The sequence below is a fragment of the Sciurus vulgaris genome, assembly GCF_902686455.1.
Source record: "Sciurus vulgaris genome assembly, chromosome: 3".
In the NCBI taxonomy this organism is placed as follows: Eukaryota; Metazoa; Chordata; class Mammalia; order Rodentia; family Sciuridae; genus Sciurus; species Sciurus vulgaris.
In genome coordinates this window covers 55,165,056-55,174,994 of record NC_136463.1, presented here as the reverse complement: position 1 = coordinate 55,174,994, position 9,939 = coordinate 55,165,056, and the positions used below count along the sequence as shown (strand labels likewise).

At 38.9% G+C, this 9,939-nt stretch overlaps 1 pseudogene across 1 annotated transcript; it reads right to left on the bottom strand.

Moving 5' to 3' along the window:
- Positions 1-4,138: 4,138 nt before the first annotated feature.
- On the bottom strand, positions 4,139-5,074 carry LOC306655719 (olfactory receptor-like protein DTMT; annotated as a pseudogene). The gene has a single exon. The product of its transcript is annotated as an olfactory receptor-like protein DTMT (transcript).
- Positions 5,075-9,939: the final 4,865 nt, after the last annotated feature.

Genomic DNA, 9,939 nt, shown 5'->3' with positions numbered 1-9,939 from the left:
GAAAATGTGAGGTCTTTCTATCATTTGAGGTCTTCTTCAATTACTTCAGTGGTTTTTAGTTTTCATTGTAGAGGTTTTTTACCTCTTCAGTTAGATTTATTCCTAGGTATCTTATTTTATTTTTTTAGGTTATTTGAATGGAATTAGAGAAACATTCTGTTGATGATGAGCCTGGAGATATCGATTTGTTGTGCAGTGTCGATTTTGATTCCAAACGGACTTCATAGTGTATTTTCTGGGTGCCTTCCTTGACCGAGATTAGTGGGATTGATGCTGTGCATGCTGAGTTGGAGCCTAGGGGCCTGATTTCTCTATAGGTTTTGCAAGAGTGGGGTCCTTCTGGTAGTTCAGGCAGAAGTATTTGGGTTGCAGTTTCTGTGGTTACTCCTCCAGGCTTGTCAGCGATGTGTACTCTGAAAGGGTGTGGGAATGACCTGTGATGAGGTTCTTCATAGGTGCTGCATCCTTAACTGTCATGTTACTTCTTTCTACTATTGCTAATGATGTGAATGTCCAGGAGTAGGACTTCAGGCCCCTCTAGCTTTGCCCACTTGGAGCTGGGCCATCAGTTGAGGGTTATCTCTTCTCCTCTTGAATTATCCACCAGGGTTCAATTAGGTTTAGGTTGTGGCTGGAGTAAGCCACATTTTCTCTCAACTGAGCTCTGAGAGAAAGCAAACAACCACAGAATATGCTTGAAGTCCTGGGATTTATCCCCTGTAGCACTCAGGATAAAACAAGCAACAGTAACAACAACATAAAAGCAAATACCAGAAAAACCCATGATAGCAACAATAAGTACATCACCAATAACAATAGAAATGAAAGGGGCAAAAATAATCTCGAACACAATCACTAAGTACCAAGGAATTGCAAGTCAAAACCACAATAAGATATTGAAATGGAGTAAATTATGTTATATGCATTCATGAATATGTCAGAATGAAATAGTCTATAGTTTTATAGTCTAAAACTATACTGCACCAATAATAACATAAAAATGATATCACCTCATCCCAGCAAGAATGGCTACCATCAGAAAGGTGAAAGATAACAAGTGCTGACAAAGATGTGGAGAAAGGGAAACACTTGCATACTGTTGGTGGGAATATAACTTAGTTCGGCCATATGGAGAACAGCATGGAGGTTCCACAAAACATTAAAAATAGAATGACCTTTACTTTATATTAGGTAGAGGGGAGTGAAGGGAAGGGGTGGGGTATGGGGGAAGGAATGATAGCAGAGTGAAACAGACATAATTACCTCATGTACTTGTATGACTGCATGACCAATATGATCTTCGAATATGTATATAATGTATATAATAGAAAAAATGAGAGATTACACTCTATATATGATCTATCAAAATGTATAAATGCATTCTACTGAAATGTACAACTAATCAGAACAAATAAAAAATAAACAAAAAAATTTTAAAAATATAATAGCCATGTGATACAGCAATCCCACTACTGGGTAAACTTCCACAGGAAATAAGTTCAGTATGTTGAAGGCACATCCTCATCCCCATATTCATTTGGGCACTACATAGAATAGCCATGAAACAGAATTCAGCTGATGAATAAAGAAAATGGTGTATAGATATACAAGAAAATACAATTCTGACATAAAAGAATGAAATCCTGCAATTCGTGACAACACAGATGGAGCAGGAGATTATTATGTTAAGTAAAATAACCAGGCACAGAGAGTGTCACATGACCTCACTTTTATGTTGAATCTAAAGAGGTTGATTTCATAGTTGAGAGTAGACTGGACCAGAGGCTGGGAAGAGCCAGGGATGGAGAAGGGGTGAGGTAGGGTTGATCTGTGGGGACTAAGACACAGTTACACAGGAGCAAGAACTTCTAGGGTGCTATTGTATATTAGGGTAATAGATTATAATAATGTACAGTACATTTCAAGAAGATAGAAGAAAGGATTTTGAAAGTTTTCATCAAATGATAGGTGTTTGAGGAGATGATGCGTTTAACTTGATTTAAGTATTACACAAGGTGCACATGTATCAAGACACTAATTAGTATCCCATTTGTATGTACAGTATTTATACTTTTCAGTTTTCAAATGAAAAAAAAACTTAAAAAATATTAAGAGACTTGACTTATGGGATCATTTTTACATTCTTATGGTTTCCTTGAGTTCCTGCATCTCGTTTTCAGTCCTTTTTGGCATAGGATCAATTCTTCTTCATGTCCCTTTAATTACATTTTAATGTTATAAAGTAATATAATTTAAATATTAATCATTCTGTGGTACCATGTCACTGAGATTTCAGAGTTTGTCTGTAATAAGAACTGGTGTCACTTTAACAAACCGTATGGAAAATAACAAAATATTTCAGAATAACATTCAGTGGAAAAAGCATAATGCGAATAATGTATGTATCATAATCTTTTATGAGTGTACATATGCACATAGAAAAGTGGTTGCTCAGGAAACTAAGTGGGAGGTTGCATTGTAATTTTAGATATGGATAATGGATGAAGAAAGACTTGAAGGGAGCCTAGAGTTCCAGGTTCTGCATGTTGAGATTGAACTGTCCACAGATTCTCAATTGGAAATGCCCACCGGGCAATTGAAAAGAACATCCATGGCTTTAAACAGATAAATGGATAAAGAAAACTAGGTATATATACACAATGGTATATTTCTCAGCCACAAAAGAATAACTTTAAGACATTTGCCAATAAATGAATGGATCTGGAGACTATCATGGTAAGTGAAATAAGCCAATCCTGAAAAACCAGAAATTGAATATTCTCTCTGATACGTGGATGCTAACACACAAAAAGGGGTGGGGGGAGAACGGAAATTCAGTGGATTAGAAAAAAGTAGACTGAAGGGAAGGGAGAGGGAATAGAATAGGAAAGACAGAGGGATGATTTGGACATAACTTTCCCATGTTCATACATGAATACACCACCAGTGAAACTCCATGTCATGTACAACCACAAGAATGGGATCCTAATTAGAATAAGATATACTCCATGTATGTATAATATGTCAAAATACACTCAACTGTCATGTATACCTAAAAAGAACAGATCTAAAAAATAAATAAATACAAGTAAATATAGAATTAAAGCTTTAAAAAAGAACAGCTGAGAGCTCTGAAGAAAGGTCTGGCCTTCAGATAAAGTAGCGAGGTCAGGAGACTATATGAAAGGAATGGGTTTGAATATCATCACTTAGAGGGACAACTGAAAAATGAAGAGACCAAGGCAAGAAACCGTCCATGTCATGAGAGTGCTACAATTTTAAAAGAGGATAGTTACTGACCTTCATTTGGAAGTGGGAGAAAATGAAAAGAATCCTCAGTCCCTGATCTTGCACAGCCTTAACAGCTGACCCACTGGGTAGCAAGGAAAGTTGGTGAGCTTCATAGCTTTTAGTATGCAAATAAGTCATAATGTCTTTATTTCCATGGGATTGTGATGGGGGTACAATAAAACATACAAGAACCTTCAGCAAAGTCAACAGAGAGGCAACCTTAAAAACTAAAATTTTCTGACAGCCTCTATCTTTTTGCCCCATCCTGGGTCAATGAATTCTAGGGATCCTGGATTAGTTAATTACAGGTGAACATAAAATTGTTCAGTGACAGGATTGCACAAGGAGTTAGAAAAATTTTGACAGGACAGGGAATAAAAGTGTAGACATGAGAATAAATAAGGGGTGTAGGAAAGTTAGGAGATAGAGTGACAACAGAATTTTTGCAGGAATATTATGTGGGAGACTCTCAAGGTTTTCTGGGAGATGGAGATATTGGGAGGTTATTGAGTATCAATCTAAGATTATGGAGCAGTATCTTAAAATGATACCATAGTCAAAGCAGATTTGAGAAAAAACTGAAAGACCTAGGAATAACTTAATAGTGTAAGAACTTAAGAGCACATAAAATGTAGCTTTTACATAGGCTTGTTCATCATCACCTGGGAAAGACAAAGAGGAGGGCAAAGCCAGTTCTCTGAGACCACCTTCCCTAGTTCGCTACTTAGCTAAACCTCCTTTCTTTTGCCTATTGAACAGTTATGGAGTGTGCTACTTCAGCAGAAGTTCCCATGGTGAGGGAAAACTGTATTCCAATATTAATATCACTAATAATATAAAAAATATGTTAAAAGCCCTTCTCACACAAGGGAGTTTTCTTCCAACAAGCGACCCTTCCTAGGGCTCCATCCATATCTCTCTTTCTCAGGCTATAGATGAAGGGTTTCAGCGTGGGAGCCCCCACTGTGTACTTCAGAGCGCGACAGTATGTTTCACAGTTGAATTATTACCTGATGGACATAAGTACAGACCAATGACTGTCCCAAAGAAGAGCACACCACAGAGAAGTGGGAACCACAGGTGGAGAGGGCCTTACAGGTACATCAAGCAGAAGGGACCTTGAGAGTAGAGGACATGATCCTTGTATAGGACACAAGAATGAATAAGAATGGTATGACAACAATCCTCCTATAATAAACATCACCAACACATTAACATGAGGGTCAGAGCTGGCCAGCTTCAGCAGGGTGAATATTTCACAGAAAAAGTGTGGGATCACATTGTCTGCACAGAAGGACAGTCTGGGAATGAGCAGGATGTGTAAGAAGGCATAGATTTGTGGTCAGCCCCCAGGACAGCACCACCAGGGACAGACAGCTTGGGGCTCATGATGGTGGTTTAGTGCAGGGGGAAGCAGATGTTCATATGGTGGTCACAGGCCCTGCCATGAGGATGAAGTTCCCAAGGTCTCCAGAAAACAGAAGTAAATTTGGGTCAGGCAGCCTGCATAGGGGATGCATGGAACTTGACTCTGCATGTTCTATAGCAATTTGAGCATTGTGAAAGAGGAAAAGCAGATTTCAGAGAAAGACAAGATGCTGAAAAACAAATGCATGGGTGTGTAGAGATGAGAGTCCAGGCAAATGAGGATGATAAAGAGGTCCCCCTCATCCTGTGGCAAGATATATGGTTAGCAGTAAGGCATAGAACAGGTTTTAGTGTTAGGCTGGATGGGCAGGCCCAGGAGGAGCAACTCTGAAGTGAGAGTTTGAATTTTTCCCATTATTACCTGTCTCCAGTACCTTTAAGAGAAATTAGCCCTTTAAAAATCCATGTGACAATGATTGTCTTCTCTGATACACAGTCTTTACATGTTCTATAATAGTTGATCTCACCATCATCACAATAAGTATAATCTTACAAGTGTCTTTAATCCCTATGATCAATTATTACTTTTTGTCATATTATTTTAAACATTTTTGAGTAGTCCATTCTTTCCTAAATACTTATCTCTTAGTTTCTATCACAAAAGGAGTGTTTCATTTTCTTGTACATCTCTGACTGGTCATCCTAACCAATTGTAATTGGTGTCTGCTATATATATCTTATAGGATGGTGTTCCTCTAACATATATTTGTAAACCCTATCCTCTTATAATTCTATGTATAACCCCAAGAAAATCTCAGCTATGACAAATACTTAGATTATCATTTAAACTCAGGTAGAGACACCTCTCTCACCCACAGATCTCTGTGTGCCTTTGCTTGATGATCAAACTTCCTTCAATGGATCACAGGCATCTTAAGCTCAACAGGTCCCTAATGAAACTCAGCATGTTGTGTTGCATCCACACGCCTCCTCTTCTCTCTCATGTCTCTGTAAATAATGCAGGATCTGATCAGAAATCTTGGACTTTTTTTCTTCCATTCTTCTCTGTCACCATCAACTCCAGTTGTATCTGTCACATTCCATATATTCTACACTTCATTCCTCTGCTGCTTCCCCCACTCCTTATCACAAAACCACATTCATAGACCTTGATGACATGTTATCACCTGAATTATGTAAGTAGTCCCAGTGAGATTCAAATCATGTCCCTGTTTTCATACCTTAAATACCCTTCTCCTTCAATATGCTTCATTCACACTGTGTCATTCTGAGATGGAAATTGGATCAGCTCTCCTGCTTCACACTTCAGGATATTATTGCTCTTAAGATAAAAGTGAAGTTCCTTTGAAGGGTACAAATGGTGCTTCATTACCTGAGCTGTGTCTACTTCCACAGTCTCATCTGGCCCCCAAGTGATACAAACCTTCCATTGTCCAGCACTGCTGGACTGAAAATCATAATTTATTGCCTCTAGAATTTCATACTTGGTGTTCTTCCAATCTATCCCTTTCTCCCCTCTGCTTCCTCTTTCAGTTAGCTTATCCTGATTTATCTTTCAGGTACTTTAGATGGCACTTATGAAACTATACCTCCCTTGTATCCCCACCCTCGGTGAGTTGTGTTGATGCTTGCACAGCATCCTGTTCTCATCCCATAGCAGTGAATTCCCTGATTAGAGGTTGATGGCTGATTTTCCACCAGTTGTGAACTCCATGCAGGAAAGGCCATGTCTGTCTCATGCCTGCAGCAGGGCAGCTCCTGCCATGGTGCCTGATGTGGCCAATGCTTCATTAGTGTTTGTTGGCTGTCCATCAGGATGAGACAGATTCCTTCAACTTTAAGGACAGAAAACTCTCATTAAGTAAAATAACCACAGTTCTAAAATCTTCGCAGAGTACAAACTCACTAGACTTCATCATCTAGCAGTAAATTTTGACACTCCATTACCAACTTCACAGATGTAATTTTATATTTATTAAGAAAATTAGGGTGTTTAGAAGTACTGCACGTTTCAGTCAGACCAGTGACTTAAACATCTTTATGTGTTAATCCACACACATTTCAGGGATATTGATGTGATAGAAAATAGTATGAGCATTTTAGAAACTATGGAGAAAGCAGATCGTGTTGCATTTTTTAAAGCTCTCCCATGAGTTCCTCCTCAGATCTCCATATCACTTATGATGATTAATTTTATGTGTCAACATAGCTAGATCCTGGCATCAGGCTTTTGTAAAATACCAGTTCTGAGTGTTGGCATGACAGTATTTTATAACATTGAAATTTAAATCATATTTTGAGTGAAGTAGATTGCCCCCCCCAAAATGTGATGAGCCTTGCTACTGTCAGTAGAAGGTCTTAAGGGAAAAGACTTCACTCTCCATAAGAGGAAGAATTCTGTCTCCAGAATTCTGTGGTCTCTGTACTGTACTATCTACTCTTCCAGGAACTCCAGTAGGCAGGACAGCCCTGTAGATTTTAGACTTAACAGTTGTACTATTCTGTGGGGTCTATCCTTAAAATAAACTTTAAACACCCTTCTCTCTCTCTCTCTCTCTCCTCTCTCTCTCTCTCTCTCTCTCTCTCTCTCTCTCACACACACACACACACACACACACACACACACACACACACACACTGCTTTCTTTTGAATAACCCTGACTCATAAAGTCCAGTATGTTGCAGTGCTCTGCAGTTTGCCTGTAACCCCGGCAGCTCAGGAGGCTGAGGCAGGAGGATCTCGAGTTCAAAGCCAGCCTCTGCAACTTAGTGAGGCACTAAGTAACTCATTGAGATCCTGTCTCTATAAGATGTAAAAAAAGAGCTGAGGATGTAGCACAGTGGTTGAGCTCCCCTGGGTTCAATCCTAAGTACAAAAATAAAAACTGTCAAAAATGGAGAGGAGAAGCATTAAGAGATGTGAGAAGATCACATTCACTAGAATGATATAAATGAGTTCTGCTGGGATGTTCACCAACTGCTGATGGTGTTTAAAACTACTGCATTAACAGTTTGTACATGTGGACATCATGTGTTTGCATCATAGTAGGAAGAAATGTGGAGAAAACCAGTACCTGGTTTCTCAGACTTTTGCTCAACTTTTGAGTTTGTGGGACTATCTTTATGTCAAGAGCATGTACAGGGATCACAAAACCAGAGAAACCACCTGCAGATATTTTCATAATTCACTGAGCTTCCTATCTTCCTCAGCCATTAAATCTAATATTCTCAGTCTGGACTGCACTTAAGAATTATGTAGGGTGAAATTTGTAAATGTAACACACGTGCAGATTACCTACCATTTAAGACATTTATTCTGTTTCTGTAGCTCAGATTCTACATTTTTAATAAATACACAAATAGTGGTGTCAATACTGTGATCACTGGACTGCACTTGACTAGCATATACACACATTGTGATTAAATGTAGATTACTGAGCCCATTGAGATAATGTAATTGAAATCTCTGAGAAGTGGCCTGTGCAAAGCTTTCTAAAGTTCCTTAGGAAAGTGTAAAATAAAGGAAGGTTAAGAATTGTTATTGTACTGAACCCTACCTTATAGGCCTGTTATGTCAAAATGCTGTGATCTTTGAGGATTCACTGCACAGTAAGTAATGTTAATGAACAGTGTTTTAATAAAAAGTATTATAAGTTGATGAACATTCATCAAAATATTCTGTACTGTGGCAAAGTCTTGGAAAGCAGCTCAGTAGAAAAAAGGAAAGTTATCATACCTGAAAAATTACCTTGTAGAACATCGTAAAACCTGACAAATCATGACCTTCAGGTTGGAAAGATACCAGATCATTTTCCACCTGGACAACTTACCCAGGGTGTCTGAGGGTCAGTCCCAGTCCCTGACACAAGATCCTGCTTTTTTCATTATAAGCATATGAAGTAACATCCTCTGTAGTCATCACATAGATAACCATGCCATCCCTTCTCATGGCTCACCTTCTAGTCATCCATGGGCCTGAGAGGCTCTGCATCCCAGGGGAATCCAGATTTGGGCATAACTCATTAAGCACAAAGTAATTATCTAGGACCTTTTTAAGACAAATTCTCAGAGTCTCAGAGTCCTGTATGGTGACTGATTACAGCCACTGATCACGCCTGACTATACTTTGGGAAAAGGTAGGGATGGAGAGCTGAGAGACGAATGACCACTCATTGCCCATTTAGGGCATGGACAGGAATCCTGTGCTGGTGGAGCCTACATTGGGGACTTGAAGAAAAATGGTAGGATGATCCATAAAAATAAATCAAGTACTAGACTGTGAATGGTCTAAAATATATTAGGAGTATAACAGCTTATACAAGTGGCATCAGCTTGCATGTTTTTGCATTGCTGTGCAATGAGTAAACCTTCCATAATGAAACTTACTTGGTAAGGTTCAAGTGAACCTTCAAGTGAGCATTATATTATGTAGCTAATGCTAGGTAACAAAGCCTATGTCATTCACCTCACTTCATCTCACCCTGTAGGCCTTTTATCATGATACAGTGTGACAGGAAAAAGAAGAATGAATAGAGTACACTAAGATTTAGGGAGAGAGGGGAAGAGATGACTGGGACAACATTTGTTACAGTATATTTTTTAATTGTTCTGTTTTATGATTAGATGTTGTTGTTAATATTTTTCTTCCCTCATTTACTACTATTTTAATGTTGACTGTCCCCCAAGGGTCCATATGTAAAAGTCTAGACTCAGGATTACAGTATGCAGAGTTGCTATGGTTAAGTAGCAGGACCTTCTGGAAGTCCTCAGGTCATTGTGGATGACTTTGAAAAGGATCCTGGAACTCTCCATTCTAGTTGGATGTGATCCTTCCTCTCTATGTGTCCTGCCATTCCTATCCTGCAACATGAAGTGATAATGCAAGGCTGGCCTGGCCAGGGCAGCCATTTGTCATTTGAACCCTTCAAACTGTGAGCTAAATGAACTGGTTTATAAGTCTACGGTGCTAGATATTTTATTGTACTGGTAGAAAGCTTGTACAGTAGTCTCTTTAATAAATGGTGATGGAAAAATTGGATTTCCATATTCACAGCTTTTAAATTTTAATTCACACCTCCACTCTGTACACAGTTAATAGATAACGGATCTTCAATCTTAATGTTTGTATGAGTGCTGAGGAGATTGCCTGTGACATCCTACTCTGTGAAGTCCGAGATGTTCCCAAGCAAAAAGCCAAGGTGCAGATGGAGCAGATGTGCGGTGCTTTCAAGTTGTAACCACTAAAGTCATTTGAGATCA